The sequence below is a fragment of the Bos indicus x Bos taurus genome, chromosome 1 (genome assembly GCF_003369695.1).
Source record: "Bos indicus x Bos taurus breed Angus x Brahman F1 hybrid chromosome 1, Bos_hybrid_MaternalHap_v2.0, whole genome shotgun sequence".
Lineage (NCBI taxonomy): Eukaryota > Metazoa > Chordata > Mammalia > Artiodactyla > Bovidae > Bos > Bos indicus x Bos taurus.
This window is the reverse complement of record NC_040076.1, coordinates 153,943,966-153,967,255: the sequence shown is the minus strand read 5'-3', so window position 1 is coordinate 153,967,255 and position 23,290 is coordinate 153,943,966. Positions and strand designations below refer to the sequence as shown.

Sequence of the window (23,290 nt, the reverse complement as noted above, 5' to 3'; positions counted from 1 at the left end):
CTGCCTTTCACTTCTTTCTCTTCTTTTCTCAGCTATTTGTAAGGGCTCCTCAGACAATCAGTTTTCCTTCTTTTAGTGCTTTTTCTTGGGGATGGTTTTGGTTAGTCCCCTCCTATACAAGGGTACAATCCTCTGTCCATAGTTCTTCAGGCACTCTGTCTACCAGATCTAATCCCTTGAATCTTTGTCACCTCCACTGTATAATCATGTGGGATTTAATTTAGGTCATACCTGAATGGTCTAGTGGTTTCCCCACTTCAGTTTAAGCCTGAATTTTGCAATAAGGAGCTTATGATCTGAAAGTACTGAAGAATACATATTTAAAAAGTCAATAAAAATTTTTTTGAGAAATTTTAGGTTTTTATTATAAAAGAATTAGCAAGTACAAAGAGTTCCCATATACACATTCTCCACAGCATATGCATTTTTATCTAGGGTGTCCTACTACATACAGTGTTATACATATTAAAAAAGATTACATCCCTGAACAAAATGTTATTTTATTATGTAGGAAAACCACACAGTGCTTATGGACATTTTACTCTATGCTAGAGTCTCCCGCCCTCAGCACTATTAATATTTTAGGCCAGATAATTCTTTATTGTAGGAGACTAGCCTTTATATTTTAGGATGTTTAGCAGCATCCCTGATCTCTATCTACTTATTGCCAATAAATATTCTTTTTATTGGACATGCCAATAAATGTCCTCTGGGAGGCAAAACCATTGCTCTAATGAGTTTACAGTGCTTTAGGATTTGTTATGTTTTTAAGGGTAGGCTCAAATTTAAGGAGTCTGTAGTTCACCGACCCTTCACGTGGAGTTTTTTAGGCAGTTAGACTCTTCCTACCAGCTGGGGATCACAGGCAGTATATGAGTCTCATTTTCCATGATTATGAAATAGATAAAATATTACCCATCTTGATTGGAAAATATATTGAGATAATTATAGAAAATACTTTTAGTTTCCTTCTTGTCAGATGTTGTGTTACACTGTTTGGATTTAAAAGTGTCAAATGCTCATTACAAAGTTCTTATTTCTGTGGGATAGGCTACCACAGCCTGGGATCTGCTGTTGATGGACTTCAAGAGCCCATAATACTGTGGGTGGGTAAAAACCTGAAATGTTAAATGAAGACTGGTTTATGAGGTCAGTTGTGTTTTGACTGTTAGTGGTGCTCTCACTAGGTTGTTACCACATTCAGATTGTAACAGTTAAGTGACCTCATGTGTTCTTTCAAGGACCATGAGCTTCTCAAATTGTTGATGGCATTAGATGTCAGACAGTCTCTTTGTCCTTGCAAGTGTTTGTCTTCACGTCTGAAATCCCGCCACTTGTAACGGATTGTGTGTCAGCTCCAATAGAGGAAGCTGGCCTCTGTCAGCTTGGGTTTAGTCCACTGAAGACTTCTAAAAACTTGACAAAGTTCACAACTACTAATCTCCATTCCCCACTGCTACTTTGTAGAATTATAAAGCATTGTTCACTAGTGAATGAAATGCCATCTATAATAATTCAGGTTATTCTTATTTTTCTATCCCTGCAGAAAATTTCCAGAGACTTGGTGAAGATAGGAAAGCTATCAAAAAGACCATAGGAGTATTGTACTGTGAGTATTGCTTTGAAAAAGAACTGTAAATGAAGAATATTTTAAGTCTCCAGTTGTTTGGGGGAAATATGTTAGGCAGAGATATTATATGTAAAATGTGGAGGAGGATATATTATAATTGTGTTAATAATTTATAAGAACTAATCCTGTGCAGTCTTTTAAAAATTGAAAATGTGTTCTTATGTACTGAGATGAGGATTTTACCAATAGCATTGAAAAATATTTCCAGTTCTAACAAGGATTGATCTAGTTTATGTACATTTGCTTATTTAAAACTATCAGAATCCAAAGAATCATTGTAGTTTTGTAGGTTTGTGATTTGTTCGGGTGACTTATTGTTTAGGTTATTTTGCAGAATTATTTATTTGCTGATTTATTTATGTATTTCATTATTTATTTATTTGATTATTTAGTAAATTATTTATCTGATGAATTATTAATACATCTTCATGACATGCTTTAAATTATTTATAACTTAATTTTGAGTTTATTGCTTTTAGACGCTGCATTGTTACTGACTAGTTTTGATTTTTTTCTTTGTGGTTCTTTAAAATTAAAGTATTAGCTCTAAGGCAAAAGTATATTCATTGCAATGCCCAGGGGTTTTTTTTTTAAGTAATTTATGATAGTTATAAAAGTTCAGTTATGCTTTGTTTAGCTCTAAATTTACCTGTTTAGGGTTCCTGCTGATAGAATATTTGTTATGTGGATACTCATTGTAGAGTCACTTACAGATTGATAATATAGCCTATAGTCTGTAAACTGAGACAGAACATGTAAACTTCAGTCTTCATTATCCTTGGTGTCTCTAAAGAGCAGGTCGGTTGATTTAGAATAGAAAATGGAGTTTAATGGCAAAGCTGTTTTACTACTGGAATATTTTTAGGAAAGTTCAGAGAAATGATGTCCAACTTAGATTTGGATCCCTAAGATATAAAGTTGACTGATGTAGGGTTTGTTCTTTTTTTTAAAATTCCTGCTATATGTGTATTTGGAAAGCAGCATAATGTTTATATGGATTTTTATATCATTTTTCATGACATATTTATTTTATACCATATTTCTTGTGGAAAGTTTTAAATCCCTTATTTTAATGAGCTAAAAATGGACAGAGGTCTTTATAAATGCAAGCTATAGTTTCTCTGACTTTACCTAGTGATTCTCATATGTAAAGTTTCTATTTTTCACCAAATGAACTATTTCTTCGTAGTTCTGATGCTGTTTCATAATCATAAGGTAGAGCATGTTCTATGTGTTCTCTTTCTGACTGGGTTCAGTCAGTGGGTTAAAGCCGTTGTCTGGGTCATGGGTACCATGTGCACAGCATGGGCTTCGTCTGGGTTTGCCTGCAGTGAGTTACTGTGCACTTTACAGTTTAACACTTCAGAGGGATGCAACAGTGTACACTTTGAAATATATGCTGTGAAATACGGAGAATGACCTCTGTAGAAAGGTTTCACTATAGAATTGTAAAATGTGCATATGTAAACTCAGAATTCTTATTTTGAAATATTGACTATATGAATATTTAATTGGGATATTGCTTTAGTGCCTTCATATGCTTGCCTTAGAGGGAGTGTCTTCCTTTGACTTATATTCGTGGATTTAAAATGTGTGTATTATACATATCTTTGACTCTTCTGTTCTGGAGATGAACAACTACAGATATTGTTAGGTATGGAATTTTATTTTAAAATGTGCTTCAAGATGCCACTGTGGACTTCTTTCAGAGACAATAGCCTTCTCCAGTGTTGAGTAAGATCTCCAATACTAATGTAATATTCCACACTATACCATGTATCTGTGAATACTAGCTGTGTCGTCCAAGTGATTTTTAATGGAAAGTTTCAGATACACATATGTGTACACACCCATGCACAGGTGTGTGAAATTGCCTCCTGAATACTCTCGCAGGACTTGTTTTTGAAAAGAGGCAGCAGTGGAGACTGCCATGATAATAGCTAGCGTTTGCAGTGGAGACTGCCATGATAATAGCTAGCGTTTGTTGAGCAGTTACTTTGTGCAGGCACAGTGCTGCACGCAGTGCTCATATCTTTTACGTGGATTGTTACTCTTCCAAGTGAGAGAAGTATGGTTGTTATCTCCATTTTATGAATGAGGAAACAGACGTAGGTCATTGCCACACAGCTGACGGTAAGTAATGGCGCTGAAACTGGTCCTCGTTCAGCCTGAGTCCCAGGGTCCTTAGCCCATTACAGTTCCCAGTGTACAGTTGGTATAATGTAGCTTTTCATTTGAGGTGTTTCTGTTTGTTGCTTTTAGAGGCTGTGGTTATTTATATCTCTGATAGGCTTCACTTGCCAAGTATATTCACTTTGTACTACATTTGGTCATCTTTTTTAAACCAGTAGGTAGTGCTTGAGCTTCTTGATTTTTCTTATAATCCTGTATAGTGGATCCATATTAAATACTGAAGACTAATTTGTACCTCAGGGAGATTGAATGTTTGCCTGCTGGATATCTAATTCTCAGACTACTTCTTTTGACTCTTAAGCCCACGGCCATTTCCAGGGCTCTGTTAAGTCAAATCTTGGGTGACAGTGTGAGTACCATAAATAACTGTAGTTGTATGAATGCCAAAACAGTAGTGTAAACTAGTATCATCCTGGGTGAACTGAGACCTGTGGTCACCCTAGTAACATCTCAGATTCTTATTGAGTAGTTACAGTGTTGATAATGCATGTTTAAGAGAAGTCTTAATTCATGTGTAATGTTTTAAAAAATACTTTGTGATAAAACACACTCCTATTATGACCAGTATTTATGTGTTTTTGTTAAGCAACTTAGGCAGTTTGTGTTTATGACTTTTATAAAATGTGATTCTGATGTTTTATAGCTTTTGGAGCCACTGAAATAAAATAAAAAAATGTAAATGGTGAAAGTAAAGAGGTATTGCTATTGGGAACAGAAAGACGAGTATGGAAAACATGGTCATAGTAGAATAGATAGTAGTTCTAAAGTTTCTCTTCATAGCATACATTATGGGATTTTTTAAAACATAATTTTATTTATTTATTTTTGGCTGTGCTGGGTCTTCGTTGCTTTGTGGGCTGCTTTTCCCCTCTGGTCGTGGCGAGTGGGGACTGCTCTGCAGTTGCTGCCCAGGCTTCTTGCTCCCGTGGCTTCTCCGGCTGCAGAGCACAGACTCTAGAGTGCGTGGCCTTCTGCAGCTGAGGCCGTGGACTCTGTGGCTGTGGCCTGAGCTCTTGAGCGCCAGCCAGGAGGTGTGGCTCACAGGCTTATGTGGGATCTTCCCGGACCAGGAATCAAGCTAGCATCCCCTGTATTGGCAGGTGGATTCTTCACCTCTGAGCCACCAGGGGAGCCCCTTTACAGGACTTGTAGTACTTGTTTTAGCTTTGTAAATCTTCTGATAAATTTGACATTGTATGGAAAACTGTTTCTATTTGTTAGACCTTCAGAATTTATAATTTTTTTATTATATGATCCAGTAGTCTTTTTTTCCCTTAAAATATGTTGCATGTCATTTATATTGATAAGTTGGCTGTTTTGCCAAAACGATGGATTTCTGAAAACAACTGTGTTCCTTGGTGAGAGTCTGTGGGGAGATGGGGGTCTGTAGAAGAGAGTTGCTGAAAGTTTTTAGTTTTTATATAGTTTTCTTTTTAATTCTCTCGACATGTGTTTAATAAAGTCATTACTAGATATTAAACTTAAATTTCTAGGGTTTTTTTTTTTTTTTTTTTGGCATTTAGAGTATAGATGACTTGTTAAGTTGAACCTAGGTAACCACACTGGCATATTTGTATTTGAATGTATATTGAAAAGAAAAAATTCTCTTGCGATAGTTCTTATTCATACATTCATCACTCTTTGTGTTCAGAAAAGCCTATTATGCCTTGAACAAAGGTAAGAGCTTCCATATATTCTGTCTGAAGTTTGTCACAGTATGAAGCACTTGGTAAAATAGTACTGTAACTATACGAGTAATAACATAGCCTATGTGTTGGCTCTGAGAATAGCTCCTTTGTAACAAGTGAAAGTACAGCCAAAGGTCATGTTAAACACAGAGTTTCTTTCACACCTCATCCATTTTGTGGATAGCATGTGAAGTAGTTCGGGTCCTGCACTGATACTTTAAGACAGCGACCTAAGGTTGTTCCCATGGAAGTGTCTGAAGTACCTTTCCCCTACCTCCCATGTGGTTGCAAAATTTGGCATGAATACAGTGTATTTGAATTCTGCACGAATTAAGTAGAACCTTATTAAATTTAGAGTTTGCAAAGTCAAAGGGGCCTCTTGTCCTCCAGGGGTTTCTTTTTAGGGCACTAGATAGCATTGACACGTACCAGTCTTTAATAACACTGCATCCTGTTCTGACTCAATGCGTTGCCTTAGTATTGATGCTGTTTAGTGAAACACTAAATACCAGACAACACTGCAGCAACAAAAGCAAAATAAAAGCACACAAATGAAACTGTAGAAGCACCGCATGCCTGTGCATGTACAATCTGATGATTAGATTCTACTTTTGGCTTTAATTTAGCTAAGTAAAAGTTGAAGTATTGAGAAGGCCATTATATAGGAAAGCTTTCTATTAAAAACCTTATATAAATAGAATATGCATATGTTCTAGAGTGGATAACAAATCTCTTTAAGTTAGCCTCAGTACACCATACCAAAAAATATAGGCTGAAGAAAGAATGTTTGGAAGAGGATAAAATTGACAAGTCATAATTTTTAGTTGATAAAAGTGTTTGCTTCCGTGTTTGAAGCATGTTTTTTGATACTGTTGCCCACTGTCGCATTCTTTTTGCTATAAGACTATTAAAGTATGATTTCCAAGCAAGGGTGGTGTAGGCTGATGAGAAATAGGGCAGTTAAGGAGGAGTGCTGTCACTTGTCACAAAAATTGTGGGAATGCTTCTGACATTTAATGGTTGGGAATCAGGGATGCTGGGTGTCCTGCATGGGACAATCTCAGACTACAGAAAATTGTTCTGAGTACCACGTAGCTTTGAATATCTGCTTGGTTAAACTCTCTTCAAGGATAAAGCAATAACACTTCAGTCTATAATATTGCTGACAGTTGTTTTGCAAGATGTTATGTGAACAGTTTGATACTTAGGGGAAGTTTGTGTGGAGGGGAAACTTAAGTAGAGTGAAGAAATTCTCTCAAAATTGTACTTACTTCACACATTCTTTCCATTTGCTGATTTATAGCATTTCTAACTGGATAATCTAGTTGAAAAGTTTTCAGTTCAGCAGTGCAGTTTCCTGGAAGCTCTGATTGCAGATATGTGATAGAGTATTTAAGACTGTTTTAAAAACAAACTAAATTTAAAATTAATGGATCTAAATGAATTGTTTTATTAGTTGATAAGGCATGTTTAAAGATATTTCATGATTGCCATCCTAAATGTTAAAGTTTTGTTTTTAGAATGATAAATACATTGTTAAACATATATTTTAAAATTCTTTATTGTTAAGTTGTATGTTGTGTTGTACCAGTGTTACTTTGGTACCACCTCCAATAAGCAGTCTATCCAACTTTTATGTAACTTTTTATATTTCTTTACTTACACCACTGGTTGTTCTATATTTTAGAGGGATATGGTCTGTTGCAGAATTTTTAACTACTGGAGACTTAATAACTTAAGAGAGTGTAGGTTTTCTGGGGTAGGTTGTAACTGCAGTGTAACAGCCTTAGCATAGATATTAATAATTATTTTGACACTACACTTAAAAATAAAACCCAGGTCAGTTGCACTAATACCACATTTCATAGTTTTCTCCTTCTAACAGTATATAATTTATCTTGACATTTCAATCATTATTTCATTAAAGCTTATTTCTGTCTTTCTTGTCACCTTCAATTTAATTTTTGTCTATAATCACTTATCTCAGTACTAATTTTTATTCTAGGGTTCTCCTATACCTCTCCTCTTTTCTTTTTTTGTACTTTTTATAGAGAATAACTTGTCATCTTTTTCCTTTTTGATTCAAACTTACTGTATATAGGTACAAATATGTGACTGCTTTATTCCCTTTTGAATAGTTATGCCTAAGCATTTGTTGTGGTTAGGAATTAGAACTGATTTTTTGAAAACTATTCTGTATGTAGTTAGATTTTATTAACTCTGAGTTTCAGTTCAGGGAAGGAAAGGGGCACTGGACGTGTGGGCTGAGAACCGTTGTTGGGAAATGTGCACTTATTCTTTACAGTTCTTCTAACTCTTGAGCTTAAATGATACTTCCAGACCAGATTGGAGCTTCTTATATGGATGAAAAAAATGTCAAAGCCAACAATTCACAGAAAAATATTTTAGCAAAAACACTTGTCTAGTTAGGAATATAGGGGCTTACTTTGATTTCTTTGATAATTTGTAAGTGAAAATTAGCTGCATATAAAATATGCATAATAATGGGATTGAAAAATGAGATACTATCTACAAGGCACCCAAATAGAATGAGCTTACTTTTTCACTTAAAATCTGAAAAATAACTAATGATAACCAACCAATTATGGGGGAGTGGTGTGACTTAGAAATAGATAACTGATGTAATCATTGACAGACATTTTGAGCAGTTGCTAATATCTCAAAATCATTTCCTTGCTTAATAGAAACTATACACTCCTTTTGTTGGCTTTTTAAGTGAAACCAAATTATAAAATAATACAGTTAAACCATATCTCAGGTGAAAATGTGTGTGTACCTGTGTTTTTGTTTAGATAAATGATTTTACTTATCTTCAAAGTGATAACTGTTTATAGTGCATATAAGCATAACTTGAGAGATAAATGTGTAACAGTTTGGCAGTCACTTGATACTGGTTTAATGTAAAGACTGTTAACCTGCAGACTAAATCATTGTCATGGGAATTCCCTCCAATCTCTGTGGCATCTTTGGTCAAGGAATACTTGCTGCATTTAATTTTTTAAAATTGAAGTGTAGTAGGTATGTAGTACCAAGGGAGCTTTCATGCAAGATGGGCTCAGTAAAGGACAGAGTGGTATGGACCTAACGGAAGCAGAAGGGATTAAGAAGAGGTGGCAAGAATACACAGAAGAACTATTCATAAAAAATCTTAATGACCTGGATAACCACAATGCTGTGATCACTCACCTAGAGCCAGACATCCTGGAGTGTGACGTCAAGTGGGCCTTAGGAAGCATCACTGTGAACAAACCTAGTGGACGTGATGGAGTTCCAGCTGAGCTGTTTCACATCCTGAAAGACGATGCTATGAAAGTGCTGCACTCAATAATGCCAGCAAATATGGGAAACTCAGCAGTGGCCACTGGACTGGAAATGGCCAGTTTTCATTCCAATCGCGAAGAAAGGCAGTTCAAAGAATGTTGAAACTACTGCACAGTTGCACTCATTTCACACGCTAGCAAAGTAATGCTCAAAATCCTTCAAGCTAGGCTTCAACAGTACGTGAACCGAGAAATTCCAGATGTACAAGCTGAATTTAGAAGAGGCAGACGAACCAGAGAGCACTGCCAACATTCTTTGGATAATAGAAAAAGCAACAGAATTCCAGAAAAACAGCTACTTCTGCTTCATTGACTACACTAAAGTTTTTGCCTGTGTGGATCACAACAAACTGTGGAAAATTCTTGAAGAGATGGCAATAGCAGACCACCTTACCTGCTTCCTGAGAAATCTGTATACAGGTCAGGAAGCAACAGTTAGAACTGGACATGGAACAACAGACTGGTTCCAAATTGGGAAAGGAGTATGTCAAGGCTGTATATTGTCACCCTGCTTACTTAACTTCTATGCAGAGTACATCATGTGAAATGCCAGGCTGGATGAAGCACAAGCTGGAATCAAGATTGCTGGAAAAAATATCAGTAACCTTAGATTATGCAGATGACACCACCCTTATGGCAGAAGGCAAATAGAAACTAAAAAGCCTCTTGAAAGTGAAAGAGGAGAGTGAAAAAAGTTGGCTTAAAACTCAGCATTCAAAAAACTAAGATCATGGCATCTGGTCTCATCATTTCATGGCAAACAGAATGGGCAAAAATGGAAGCAGTGACAGACTTTATTTTTCTGGGCTCCAAAATCACTGCAGATGGTGACTGCAGCCACAAAACGAAAAGACACTTGCTCCTTGGAAGAAAAGCTATGACCAACTTAGCATATTAAAAAGCAGAGATATTACTTTGCAGAAGAAACATCTGTATAGTCATATCCAATAGGCATGTATGGGTGTGAGAGTTGGACCATAAAGAAAGCTAAACACCAAAGAATTGATGCTTTTGAAGTGTGGTGTTGGAGAAGATTCTGGAGAGTCCCTTGGACTGCAAGGAGATCCAACCAGTCCATCCTAAAGGAGATCAGTCCTGGGTATTCATTGGAAGGACTGATGCTAAAGCTGAAGCTGCAATACTTTGGCCACCTGATGCAAAGAGCTGACTCATTTGAAAAGACCCTGATGCTGGGAAAGATCGAAGGTAGGAGGAGAAGGAGATGACAGAGGATGAGATGGCTGGATGGCATCACCGACTTGATGGACATGAGTTTGAATAAATTCCGGGAGTTGGTGATGGACAGGGAGGCCTGGTGTGCTGCAGTCCATGGGGTTGCAAAGAGTAGGACATGACTGAATGACTGAACTGAAATGATTTTCACCCCCTTCCCCCTCCACCATTTTTTAAAGTTGATTTTCTTTTTCCATTTCCTGTATTTGGAGATTCAGCTCCAGGGTAGTAGATGTGGGGTATGTGGGGTTGAATGTTCCTGAGCTGTGGGCAAAAGGCTTCACCTTTTCCTCAGTATCTTTTGTAAGTTCTCTTATGAGGTACTTCCTTTGAAAAGTTACTGATTTTCCAAAAATAAGATCTCTTTTGTGTCTGGGGAGGAAGAAGAAAATAAGCCCATGTGGTTAATCTTTGTTAAGTCAATCTTTCTATGTGCTGTTCACTCCTTACCGCTTTTGTGGCTAACTCAGCCTGTAATACACAGCTCTTGAAAGCTTCCCCTTATTTCTCAGTGTTGTCTCCTCACCTGCAAACCTTTGGAAAACACTTATTATACCATATTGTAATAATTAGTTCATTGCTTACCTTTGTAATAAAAACAGGAATTGTCTTATTTTTACCAGTGCTTGTGTGCAAAGCATTGTGCTCCTTGAATGAAAACATAAAATACAGAAATGAAATTGATGATAGGAGAAGGCAATGGCACCCCACTCCAGCACTCTTGCCTGGAAAATCCCATGGACGGAGGAGCCTGGTAGGCCGCAGTCCATGGGGTCGCTAAGAGTCGGACACGACTCAGCAACTTCACTTTGACTTTTCACTTTCATGCATTGGAGAAGGAAATGGCAACCCACTCCAGTGTTCTTGCCTGGAGAATCCCAGGGACAGGGGAGCCTCGTGGGCTGCCGTCTATGGGGTTGCACAGAGTCGGACATGACTGAAGCGACTTAGCAGTAGCAGCAGCAACAGTACCATTTTTTCAGAAGATATATTGAAAATAAAACTTAATGGAAATTTACCTTTTTAAATGTAAAATACTAGTATTGTTAGTTTCCTAGAGTAATCAAAAATGTCTTTATACTGAAGCTAAATTAGTGTCGTCATGACAATTTTTATTTCTTTATGCATTTAATTAAAAATTAAACTTTAAGATACTAAAAAATGGATGACTAGTGGATAGTTTTATGTATTAAGGGTAATATGACAGAATCATAGGAATGAGATGAGAATGGAGAAAAAAGTTTTGCCATCTTTGGTTAGCAAAGCATTCTAGTAATTCCAAGTGAAAATTCTAAGAAAATAGGATGTACTTGTTTTGTGAAAACCTGCCATATCCACAGATAAAAGGAAAACATCTGAATTAACACATGATTTCATCAAGAAACTCTGTCACTGTCTTGGGGTCAAGTTTTACCAGCAGAATTATCTGTTGTCTCTTTCTGGGAAGTTTTCCTTCAATCATATTTTTTTGTTTTATTTATTTCAGTTTTAATGGTAGAGAATGAAATTGTTGAGATAAGTCCATCAGCAAGTATGTACTGAGCATGTGTGATTGGCATGAAGGGAAGCTGAGGAGGTGTCGCTTCTGAGGGAAGATGTGTGCATGGCAGGCGCGGCCAGGACAGAGCTCAGTAGGAGCAGCCTTGTCTCAGCACTGCCTGTAATTAGTGGCCAGCGAATGGCCCAGATGGAGTTTATTTTACAATAATAATTTAGCCATCTTTAGTAGAATATTCACATACTCTTAAGTTGTATCTTAGTCATGATGATATAAATCAATAAGGATCAATAACTTGAAGTTACTTAACAGTGTCCTAAATTTTATTTTTAATATTTCTTTCTCATTTTAGCCCATTTACCCCATATATCTTTAGGGCCTAGTCATTTTTATCCTTGAGTTCACTTGCTAATTAGAAGTATTTAAAAAATTACATAGAGGTACTTTGGGGATATTGTATTTTTTACCTACTAACTTAAATACATACTATTACGTTTCATAAAAATCATTTAAGTTTCAAATATGAGGGATTTTGCACCAAAAAAGTTGGTGGCGAATTTTGTTGTACAGTAGTGTTTTAATCCATAAATCATGGTTTAATTCTGTTTTATGTCCATGTATTTTTAATTAATTCAACAGTCATATATTTTCAGGAGTAGTCTCAGGATAAAGTTAGATTATATTTTTTTATTCAAATGAATTTATTTTCTTCTGTCTTGATACCTTGTAATTCATTTGGAGTTTTGTTAAAATATGTTTAGAGTGTTTGAAGTTCGTACTTCAACCATTTCTGTCATTTAATCTCTCACACTTCCTCTATCTCTGTTTCTTTTGTCTGAATCCCACTGAACCTAGTATACAAACAAAACTTTATGGAAAAGCCCAAGTGAGGTACAGGAAAGTCCTATGGAGAGAAAATGTAACTCTTTTATTGCATAAACTTTTAAAATGTTGTCTAGCAAACTAGAACTGCTTAACAGATGTGACTGCTTCATTGTTTCAAATTTATGCCAATCAGAGTTGATAGGATTTGATCACACTCTAGTAGATTTATGAGATGAATTACAATATTGCATGACACGCTTCAAATAGAAAACATCAATATAAGTTGAATATGAGTTCTTGTTTAAGATAACAAGCCAGTAATTCTTTAAATCAGATGGTTGCTACTTTGAGAGAATATTGATCAGTTTTTGTGAAAATTAGTAGTATCTTTAATGTTTCCTTCATGGTGACATAAAGTATATTAAACTTTTGTTTTCTTGTACAAGTATAATTGTAAATAGGAGGCAGCTTGTTTCTATTTAGCTGTAGATGCCCTGTCATATTTCCGAAGACCTGTGAAGAAATGAGGCTGAACTGAAATTCGACTGCAAGTAATTTTCATACAAGTTAGAAAGCTTGTCACTGTGGTTCTGATTTCTTTAGAGTAAAATTTTATTAGATACATATAAAGACTTAAACTAGGAATATGTATGTATATTTAAGTAGAAGCTTAATACCCTCTATAAACAGAGAAAATGAGAAGGAACATACTAATGAAGTGATGGGTTCCCACTGGGGAGTTAGAACAGAAGAGTCGAGTCAGGCGCTGCAGCCTGTCTGCTCTACGACAAATGATGGGACCGGTATTCAAAGCCCCCCAGGAAGAGTGTTTTAACTTATTTAGGAACTCTCCGTGGTGAATTCTTTCAGTCTAATTTTGAAATAAAACCATGGAGTCTCCTGAGAACTAATGATCTGAAATTGGTCCTAAGCCAAATCACTTGTCAAAAGAGGATAGAAGTTTTAGTGTTTTAGATTGGAATTTAAAAATTTTTGAATATGAAGACCAACCAAAGCCATTATTTTTAAAAAGTTAGATAGACCGTTATGTTTCAGGTAAACATTGTAAAATTCTCTTAATTTTTTCGGAAACAAATTATGTACATTATGTCTTACATTTAAAATATTTAAGAAATCATTTAAATATTCACAGAAATACAGAGGATAAATAGAACTGGCAACCTTGTGTTGATATTTACCACGCAGAATTCATATGTTAATATTTACTGTATATATTTGTAAAAAGCATTTTAAAGTTCTTCCTTTCCCAGAGATAACCACCGTCCTGGAATTGGTTTATATCTTTCCTGTCCATGCTTTTAGGCTAGCATTCATGTGTTCATTAAGTGTTCTTACTAAACTGAAATGTTCTATTAGTCTTTATGCAGTTTGCCTTTTAATCTTTTTTTACCCAACATTGTTCTGAGCTGTTCTTTGCCTTTGAAACATCTAGTTTATTGATTTTAATTGCTCTTTAATATCCCATGGTAGCACAACATTAGTACCACAGTTTGGGTCTCTCTTTTTCTTTGGATGGGCGTTTTTAAGCGTCAGGAGACTTTCAGCAGATACCCCTGCTGCTCTGCAGGCCTCCGGGTCTGCAGCACAGTGGACAAGCTGCCATCAGCTCTTATGCCACAGTGTCCACGTGCTGGCATTAGGCAGCATCCTCGGCCATTTGGTGCCAGTAGACTGTGCCCTGCTCTATCTTTTCTTGCTGAAGTTCCTCTGACATTTAAAATTGATAGCACAGAAGCCTGCCGACCACCTTGTCCTACTGCTCTTTTTAAAGAATGTCCTCCTATCCTCCCTTACCCCTATGAGAAAACATCTTATCCTTTTGATATTTGTTTTAAAAAGATGCCTTTTGTTTTATTTTCCAGTTTTAATGTTTTTATTTTATTTTAACCTGCGGGAGGCTAGGACCTCTGCCATCTGAGGGTTTATTTTGCCATAGCAACAAGTGCACTGGTCTGTGTGTAAATACGATGTGGTTTGACTTGATGTAAACAATATGCTTTTGTGCCCAGGTCATTATATAATTGTTTCAGTTAATGACAGTAAAGTATTGAGTCTTGAAAATGATGCACTCTTGTTTGTGAACATTTTTGAGTTTTTAAGAAATTATTTGAAAATTTTATCTAAATTCCATTCTTTTTTCACATTTATAATTTTCATTAGTTGGACTTATTTTAATGCATTTCATATTTTGGTGGAAGTCACATATTCAGACATATACAAAGCCTTGTATTACACATTAAAATTTGAATTGTGGTTCTCTCTCAAAGTACTGAAGAGAAAGCTAATACTCTGTGAAATTCCTTGTACGTCCACCAGCTTGATGTGCTTCATAGAATGCCAGGTATTAGAATATTAATATTATTAACCCTTTCACTGAGAGTACTTCTTGGAATAAAAAAAGATTAGTTCCATATCACTTCTTGCCTATCAGTTTCAGAAAGCTGAAAAATGTTGATGCTATGCGATAAACAGATGCTGCTCTAACAATGTAATACATTATGTACCAAAAATGATCTCTCTTTTAATCATAGATACTGATTTAATGAGACTAGACTAGCGTACATCAAAAGTGGATTTAAGATGTAATTTTTTTTTGTTTTCTGTGTTTTTTCTACATAATTAATAGACATACCTTTTACCGTCATTGTCAAAATTTTTGGAGTATTTATTTCTTTGATTTTTGCCTGTGTTTTCTTTTTTGAATTTCAAGGGGTATGTAGTTGTCTCATAAACTCATTCAAGATAGCTACTAAAATATTTTAAAGAAGCTGCCCTGTATTAAGTCTATTTTGCATGAAAAAAAATCCGGTGTGTTCATGTTTTAAAGTTTCAACCTTTTTTGAGGGAGAACTGTGTTTTCTGTAACTTAGGGTGTTCTAGGGGAAGCAGTCTTCAGCGAGTGGTCTGTGCTCCTGGCCGACAGCCTCAGGCCCAGTGTGCTTAGGTGCTGCCGAGGTCTGCTGTCCAGCGTCCCTGGAGCCGCCCTCAGCGGGGAGAGCTCTCCCGGGCTCTGCCTTGCTTTCCTCTTCTCCTGCCCTTATTCCCTCCAACTCCCCTGCAGTTAGCTGCTGCCTTTGAGCCCTGAAATTCTTCTTCAGTGGACTGTACATTTTGACTGACAAATCTGCCTTTTCATATGGTCAGATAGTTCTGTATTTGGAAAAATATTCCTACTGTATGTTTTATTCCACTGAACCCAGCAGAGTTAAATGCAGTTTGGATGCATAGGGAAGAATTAATGATTGGAAGATACAGAGTTGGTAAATTATTTATTCTGGCCCCGAGGAAGCTGAAGAGCTGAGTGAAAGACTAATAAATCATTTGTGGTAGTGCTGGTTGTCACTTCCAATTATTTTAGACGGTTTTGTGATAAACGGCAGCACCTGCTAGATGTGTGCACACCCTCCCTGGATGCTGGTGCTGCGGTTTGTTAGGCCATGGTCAGAGGCAAGTTTGTGCCAAGTTTATTCAGTTTGGAAAGGAAATGACTCTTTTTTTTTAATTTAATTTTTTTTTAACTTTACAATATTGTATTGATTTTGCCATATATCAACATGAATCCGCCACAGGTATACACGTGTTCCCCATCCTGAATCCTCCTCCTTCCTCCCTCCCTGTACCATCCCTCTGGGTCGTCCCAACGTATATATATATGGAATTTAGAAGTGACTCTTTTTAAAGTCAGTTTTGTTGCCCTTTTTTATTGTTTCCAATGCTACAGAACGATTCCTGTGACGTGGCAGGGAAACTGGAACTTAACGTACCACTTTAGCCAGGGATACTGTCTTTATTTTTTGTTAAATGTTTGAAGAATTGAGCTTCTTTATTATTCTCAGACTTAAAAAAACAACAACAAAGAAAACTACTTCTACTGAGATGATTAGCATGCTAAAGATGAAATCATCATTCTGATACAATACCTTTTAACAGAGAACCATTTGACCGGCCCCCTTTCATCACTGTTTGTTTGCAGTGGCCTGGGTTTTGAAACGCACCCCTGCAAGGTTGTGAGGGTCTTCCTTGCACTGTCCCCTGCAAGCTGCTGAGGCCCTTGAAGCCGTAAAGAGACCTAGCAAGAAAGCTTCATCTAGACTGGTCTGGTTCTAACAGCATAAAATAGGGCTGCTGTAAGAAAACTCCTTCAGAAATAAATTATACGCATCATATAATGGGCATGCTTCATGCTTAGAATTATGGTCAAATCTTTTATTTCCATCAGAGTTTAATAATTATGTTCAAACCCAGAACATGAAATTTGTTTATAAAATACATCAGAGTCACTTTGTTTTCACTCAGATTTTCAGCTTTAACATAAAAATACAGGGTTTTTGAGGGAATCCTTAAGATTGTATACGAAGAAAGAATTTTGATAAGTTGTATTCATTCAGTCACCTTTTTACTCACTTAATTGTCTTCACAGACATTTATTAAGCCCATGTGTGCGTGTTGCCTGAGAGCAACTACTACTATTAGGTTACAACTAATTCTTTTCTAGAGCTTATTAGTATGTGCCGTATACCGTTCTAAGCATTTTACAGGTACTTTAATACAACAACCTTGTGACGGTCAGTAAGTCTTCTTTCACTTATTTTGGGCTTCCCTGCAGCTCAGCTGGTAAAGAATCAGCCTGCAATGCCGGAGACCTGGGTTTGATCCCTGGATTGGGAAGATCCCCTGGAGAAGGGAAAGGCTGCCCACTCCAGTATTCTGGCCTGGAGAATCCCATGGACTGTGTATAATCCATGGGGTCTCAAAGAGTTGGACATGACTGAGTGACTTTCACTTTCACTTTATGCTTGTTTTACAAAGGATCCTATAGAATGCTAAGGAAATGGTGATTTCCCTTTTTCTTTAGAGTCTGTAGAATCTAGGGAGGTAGTGTTTATGTTACATCTTAATTAGGTTTCGAATTTCAGTCCAGATAGTGCAATGAAAGTGAAAATGAAAGCTGCTTAGTCGTGTCCCATGGACCCATCGACCATGAACCATACAGTCCATGGAATTCTCCAGGCCAGAACACTGGAGTGGGTAGCCTTTCTCTTCTCCAGGGGATCTTCCCAACCCAGGGATCGAACCCAGATCTCTCACATTGCAGGCAGATTCTTTACCAGCTGAGCCACCAGGGAAGCCCAAGAATACTGAAGTGGGTAGCCTATCCCTTCTCCGGGGATCTTCCCAACCCAGGGATCGAACCCAGGTCTTTCACATTGCAGGCAGATTCTTTATCAGTTGAGTCACTAGGGAAGATGGTGGTGGTTTAGTCACTTAAGTCGTGTCCAACTCTTGCGACCCCATGGACTGTAGCCCGCCAGGCTCCTCTGTCCATGGGATTTTCTAGGCAAGAATCCTGGAGTGGATTGCCATTTCCTTCTCCAGGGGATCTCCCCGACACTAACTATCATTTATTGAACATTTAGTTTCCGCTCCAGTACTCTTGCCTGGCAAATCCCATGGACGGAGGAGCCTGGTGGGCTGCAGTCCATGGGGTCGCTAGGAGTTGGACACGACTGAGCGACTTCGCTTTCCCTTTTCACTTTCATGCGCTGGAGAAGGAAACGGCAACCCGCTCCGGTGTTCTTGCCTGGAGAATCCCAGGGACGGCGGAGCCTGGTGGGCTGCCGTCTATGGGGTCGCACAGAGTCGGACACGACTGAGCGACTGAGCGGCAGCGGCAGCAGCAGTTTTGTCTTTGGTGTTCTATACATTATTTCTCTTTTTAACAAACCTTGGTAGTTAAACATTATTCTGTGCTTTGTTATGATGGAGAAGTTGAACCTTCAAGAGGCTAGTCCACTTGTGTTCAGTTAAGCAGCTTGGAGGTGGAGGAGCTGGGATTTGAATCAAGATCTGATTGCTTCCACACTCTGTTTTTGGGTTATGAACACTACTTCCTGTAGTTTGTTGATGTGGCCTGTGAAAGACGGTTTGTAACATTTTCTTATTGACTTTAGTCAAATTCATTTTGACTAGGAGGTTTTCCTTCTAACGTCATTCAGTTGAAAACTGTTAAGAGTCTTTGAAAGAGTATTAACAGGAGAGTATTATTAGTTTCATCTTGTAGGGAGATTAACAGACTAGATGTAACATACTTGTGTATTATTACAGTTATCCTGTATATATCATCATGCTTCACAAGTGAATTTTAGTTGGACTTGAATTTCAGGCTACCATGGGCTGCTACTAATTTAAATACAGTTTATAGCATAGAGCATAAAATCCAGGAATAAAAAAGTCAAACTAGAATCTTGAAAAGCTAAGCTGGTATTAACATATGTAAATGTTTATTGCAACTCTCTTCATGCTGTGCCTCTGGAAGCGAATCCCTGCTCATGCGCATTTCTTTTCCTATGCTGTGAGTCATGTGGAGGCTTAAGATACGTGTAGTTTTTCACTGAAATGCCTTTATGAGATAACAGATTAAAATAATATGTGGAATGTTGTGACTTTTTATACAACTCAGTGCAGTTTGTCAAAGTCCTCTATTTATACGGAGTATACTCGAGTGGCAGGTTCAGTGAGTGGGAGGCTGAGATAAAGTCAGTGGTTTGTTAAGTTCATTAAATATTTTTGTGTTACTTAAAATATAAATAAAATATCCCTGGAGACAACTGAGTGTCACTTAGTAATTGTTTAAAAAGAAACTCAGACTAATCAGTTATTAGAGGGTTCATCCTCAAACCTAGATTAAAGACAGTCTAATAATTATTATTTGCAGATTCACCATTTCAAAATAATTTTTTTAATGGATTTTCAAAAGTGCCTTATAAGGAAAAACATTACTTCCAAATCAATAGCTCTTTCAAAAAGAAGGGCTTAATAAATTTAGGAATCTTTAATGTGTCCTTTAGATCCTTTATATATTACTTAATATAAATAAAATACTTGTTACTTAATTTTTCTGTTATAAATTCAAGTGTTTTGACATAGTATTTCATTTAATAGTGTTCAGTTATTGTTCAGAATATGGTGTTAAATATATTACTGTTTCTTTTTTATCAGAAGGACAATATGTTACAGAAAAATTGCAGAGAATTACAGAAAAATTGGAAAATAAAAAGCACACACGATCCCACCCCATAGAAACAACCAGCAAAACCTTTCCTTTTTTGAAGGAAGATTACGGAGCTAATAATTCTTCCTGGATCTGAAGATATACCTGTTCCCTTACGTCATAATTAATTAATGAAAATGCACTATGTTCAGATTTGTCAAGTAAACCTAATTTGAAGGGTAAATTTTGCTACATTGGTTTCTATGTACAATATTAAAATATTAAAAACTGCAAAAGAAATACTAACTTATTGGAAGGTTTATAATTCAGAGTGGCATGGGAAATTGAAGTAGAAAAATCTTAGATATGGTAGCTCTGGTATGGTAATCTTTAGATAATAGGTAATTTGTATTGCTCGAGGTGATTAGGTCTTTAGAAGTTAATGTTCTTGTCAGTAGGAAACTGAAATTTTGAAATATAAATAATTGAACCAAGGTTATAAGACTGCAATGTATCTCAAGCTCATAACTAATTTGTGTGTAAATATTCTTTGAATGAATGTCTTACATGCAGGAAGTTGAAAATTTTGCCATGCATGTTTTAGGAAAGTTATTTCAGAAAAATTACCATAAATTTATATATTAAAAAACAATGTTTGCATTTCTTCAAAATATTGATACTTGGAAGTGAAGAACTTAGAAGACATATGCACTTTTAAAATTCCACGGACAGAGGAGCCTGACAGGCTACAGTCCACGGGGCCGTAGAGAGCTGGACACGACTGAATGACTAACCATAAGCACAGTGTAAGTAAGGAGAGATGAAAGAGAATAGGTTCTAGTTAGCTTTGTTTCTAGCAGCGCTTTGACTGTATAATTGGAAGGTATCCTTAAATAAGCTTTATGGAAACTTTTCAAGTTGGAAGATTTCAGCTGGAGGGTCTAAAGGGTCACTTGGAAAAAAAACAGCAACTCTCTATATTAAAATAAAATGTGTCCAAGCTTTAAAGAAAAGATCTCAGAGTTTGCAGATGATCCTAAAATTGGAGCTAGAGGAAATAATGAGGAACAATGCAATCAGATTCAGAAAGATTTGGATTGTTTAGGTGATTGGGCCAGCAGATGGCAAGTGCAGTTCAGTGTAGACAAATGTAAAATAATTATCTTAGGAACAAAGAACCAATCATACAGCACACTGATCAGGAAAAAATTTGTGGGTTATTGTAGGAAAACCATTGAAACAGTTAACCCGGTGCACAGCTGCAGCAAAAAAGGCAAGCAAGAAACCAGATTAGCAGACGGGTAGAATATAAAGCAAGAGGCATCACTTCTAGCGCATTAAGAAACTTGCTAGACCCCGTCTAAATCACTCAATCTTGTATTGGTTGATAGAATCACTTTAGAAAGGGTAAATTTTTCCCTTTGCCTTGAAAATAGATTGGGAATTATAACAAGCAAATCTAATAAAGAGATTTGAATGAATTTTTATGAACTTTCAATTTGTGAACTTCTGTAGATTAGAGCAAGATGCTATGTCAAAGTAAATGCACTTCAGGTGTGACCACTATCAGACCGTCATCTTAATAGAGGATATTGTGGCTTCAGCTGCCTGGGGCCTTACCTAACGCTCTTTCCAGTTTAGGTAGGAGGCTGCCTGTCACCTCCCTTGACTAAAGATGCTTAAAGGCTGCCACATGGTCCTGCTGCATGCTAGACAGCTGCACCTGGAAAGACCATGGACATGAGATCTAAGGGCTGCTAATGAGGTGTTCCTCCCTGGGCTACTCTTGATGCAGTCACGCCTGTTGTGGGCTTCCTTCCAGGCTGTAGGGGCGGACTTTGTGATCTGCCTTCCTTGGTTCCCGTGTAAGTCTGATTCTCCAGCTATGGCTCAAGCTTTTGGGCCACCCAGTACCCAGCCAGTAAACTCCTTTTGACTTAGACTAACCAGAACGTGTCTGTTGTTCATAATCGGAGCTCTGATTGTACCTGATACAGTGTCGTGTTCTGGTACTTCAGCTTTGGCCATTGCATCGTTTTGTTTTTGTTCCTCAGTGTGTTTGCTCTGTTTGAAGTGGTATCTTATTAGAAATCATTTTTTTCTGGATGAGCAGATCTCTCTTTCTCTCATAGTCGTTGTCAGTGTTTCACAGAAGCATGGGGTTTGTACCAGCACCATCAGCATCTGTAATTCTCTTGAAAAATTTAGGCTTATTCATGTAAGCAAGTAGTGTCACTTGTAAAAATGGTGTTTGGTAGTCAACCTGATTGTAAGAAGAGTGTGTATTTCTCCACATGTTACATTTGCTGTATCTAAAAATCATTTATTTAGGAGGAGATGTAATGTATGATTTTCTTAATGTCACATAAGTAATAAGTGGTAGAGTGAAGAATAGTGTTCAAAGATTTTTGTTTTTATTTTATGTTTTACGTTATTATATGTTTTTTGTTGACACGTGGATATTTGTTAAATATTTTGAAAAATAGCACTTGAAAATTAGAAATATGGATTATATTTTAAATTTGTGTTAAGTTCATGGGTAGTATTTAGAATTGATTTTTATCACAAGCTGTGTTTTAAATAGTGGTTAGATTTTCCATTTTCACATATGTCATATTGACTTGTTTTCAGCTAAATTATAGAAGTTCTGTGTATTTTTTTTGAGAGGTGGCATGCAAGGCTGTTTCCTGGAAAATTTGAAATGGAACCTTCTCAATAGAACGATGTCTTTGAGCCCATTACTCATACACCTGTGGATTGCCAGCATTCTTCTGTGTCATGGCATGTCTTCCAGATTACCTGTTCCTGATTCACATATGACACCTCCCCTTAACATCCTTAACCCATGCTATTAGTTTATGAATGGTTTGGGAGGGAAAGCTGTATGACAGCTATTTCACGTATCTTTATGAATATTTGATAGCCCTTTACTTTCTTACAGATTATTCTTTTATAAAAAGAATGCTTGCTTTTTGACATTTTGATTATTAGCATGTCTCAGTGAAGGAAAAATGATCATGTAACAGTGTTCAAGGAAATGTCTTTGGTCTTGTTGCCCAGGTGGGGACTGCCTACACACACACACACACACACACACACACACACACGTATATATGTCTCTACAATAGAGAACAGCGGTAGACTTGGAAAATGATCTTAAGAAGGTGAGTGTTAAGGGTAGTTGAGGTTTACATTCTAGTTTTTAAATTGCTTGAGACCTTTGTGAAATGGAGCAGTGCTTCAGATTGTTTTCACTGCATTGTGTGTATGTGTAGAAAGAGACGGTGGGCCGTGGGGCTGAGCTACACAGCAGATGCTTGTCCCCTGCAGTCGGTGGGCCAGACGGCTGAAGATGAATCTCCCTGTCTGCACGGAGGCATAAGGGTCCTTTGAGGAGTAAAACCGAGACCCAATACCCCAGCCTCCTCCCTCCTCTCAAGAGGAGTTGATTTCATCTTCCTTGTCTGCAGGCAGCTCCCTCTGTGAGTAGGCTCCAAGGCCAGCCCTTTCTGCTGTGACTTGGCCCTGAGCCTGGGGCTGCTGCTGATGCTGCCACTGCCTCACAAGGGGGCCTTGTGAAGGTCAGTTCCTGGATAGAAAGGCAGGCCTTTTCTGAGCCCTGCCTCCACTTTCACTTTCATGGAGTGCCCACAGGGTCGCCACGAGGTCTGTGGCTAATGCCCTCTCTGAACCCTACTGGTGGATGCTCGGGGCTGCTTTGTCCTTGCCAAAAACTTTTTTTTCCCCTTTAGGTCCTGCTAGTTTTGGAGTTCTTTTCAGAAGGCCAGTGGCTCTGGATAGCTCAGCTTTGCAGTCAGGTTTTCCTACATTTCCTTTTGGTTGTCTGCTTGCCTCTTTTTTCTTTTCCTT

General features: G+C 37.3%; 1 protein-coding gene across 4 annotated transcripts in view; it reads left to right on the top strand.

The window, feature by feature from the left end:
- The window catches only part of TBC1D5 (TBC1 domain family member 5), a 591,406-nt gene that overhangs the window by 68,907 nt on the left and 499,209 nt on the right, over positions 1 to 23,290 (top strand). For all 4 annotated transcript variants that reach the window (XM_027549609.1, XM_027549590.1, XM_027549600.1 and 1 more), the window contains exon 2: positions 1,547 to 1,609. The gene's annotated coding sequence lies outside the window, so the exon portion shown is untranslated. The remainder of the gene's footprint in view (positions 1 to 1,546; positions 1,610 to 23,290) is intronic.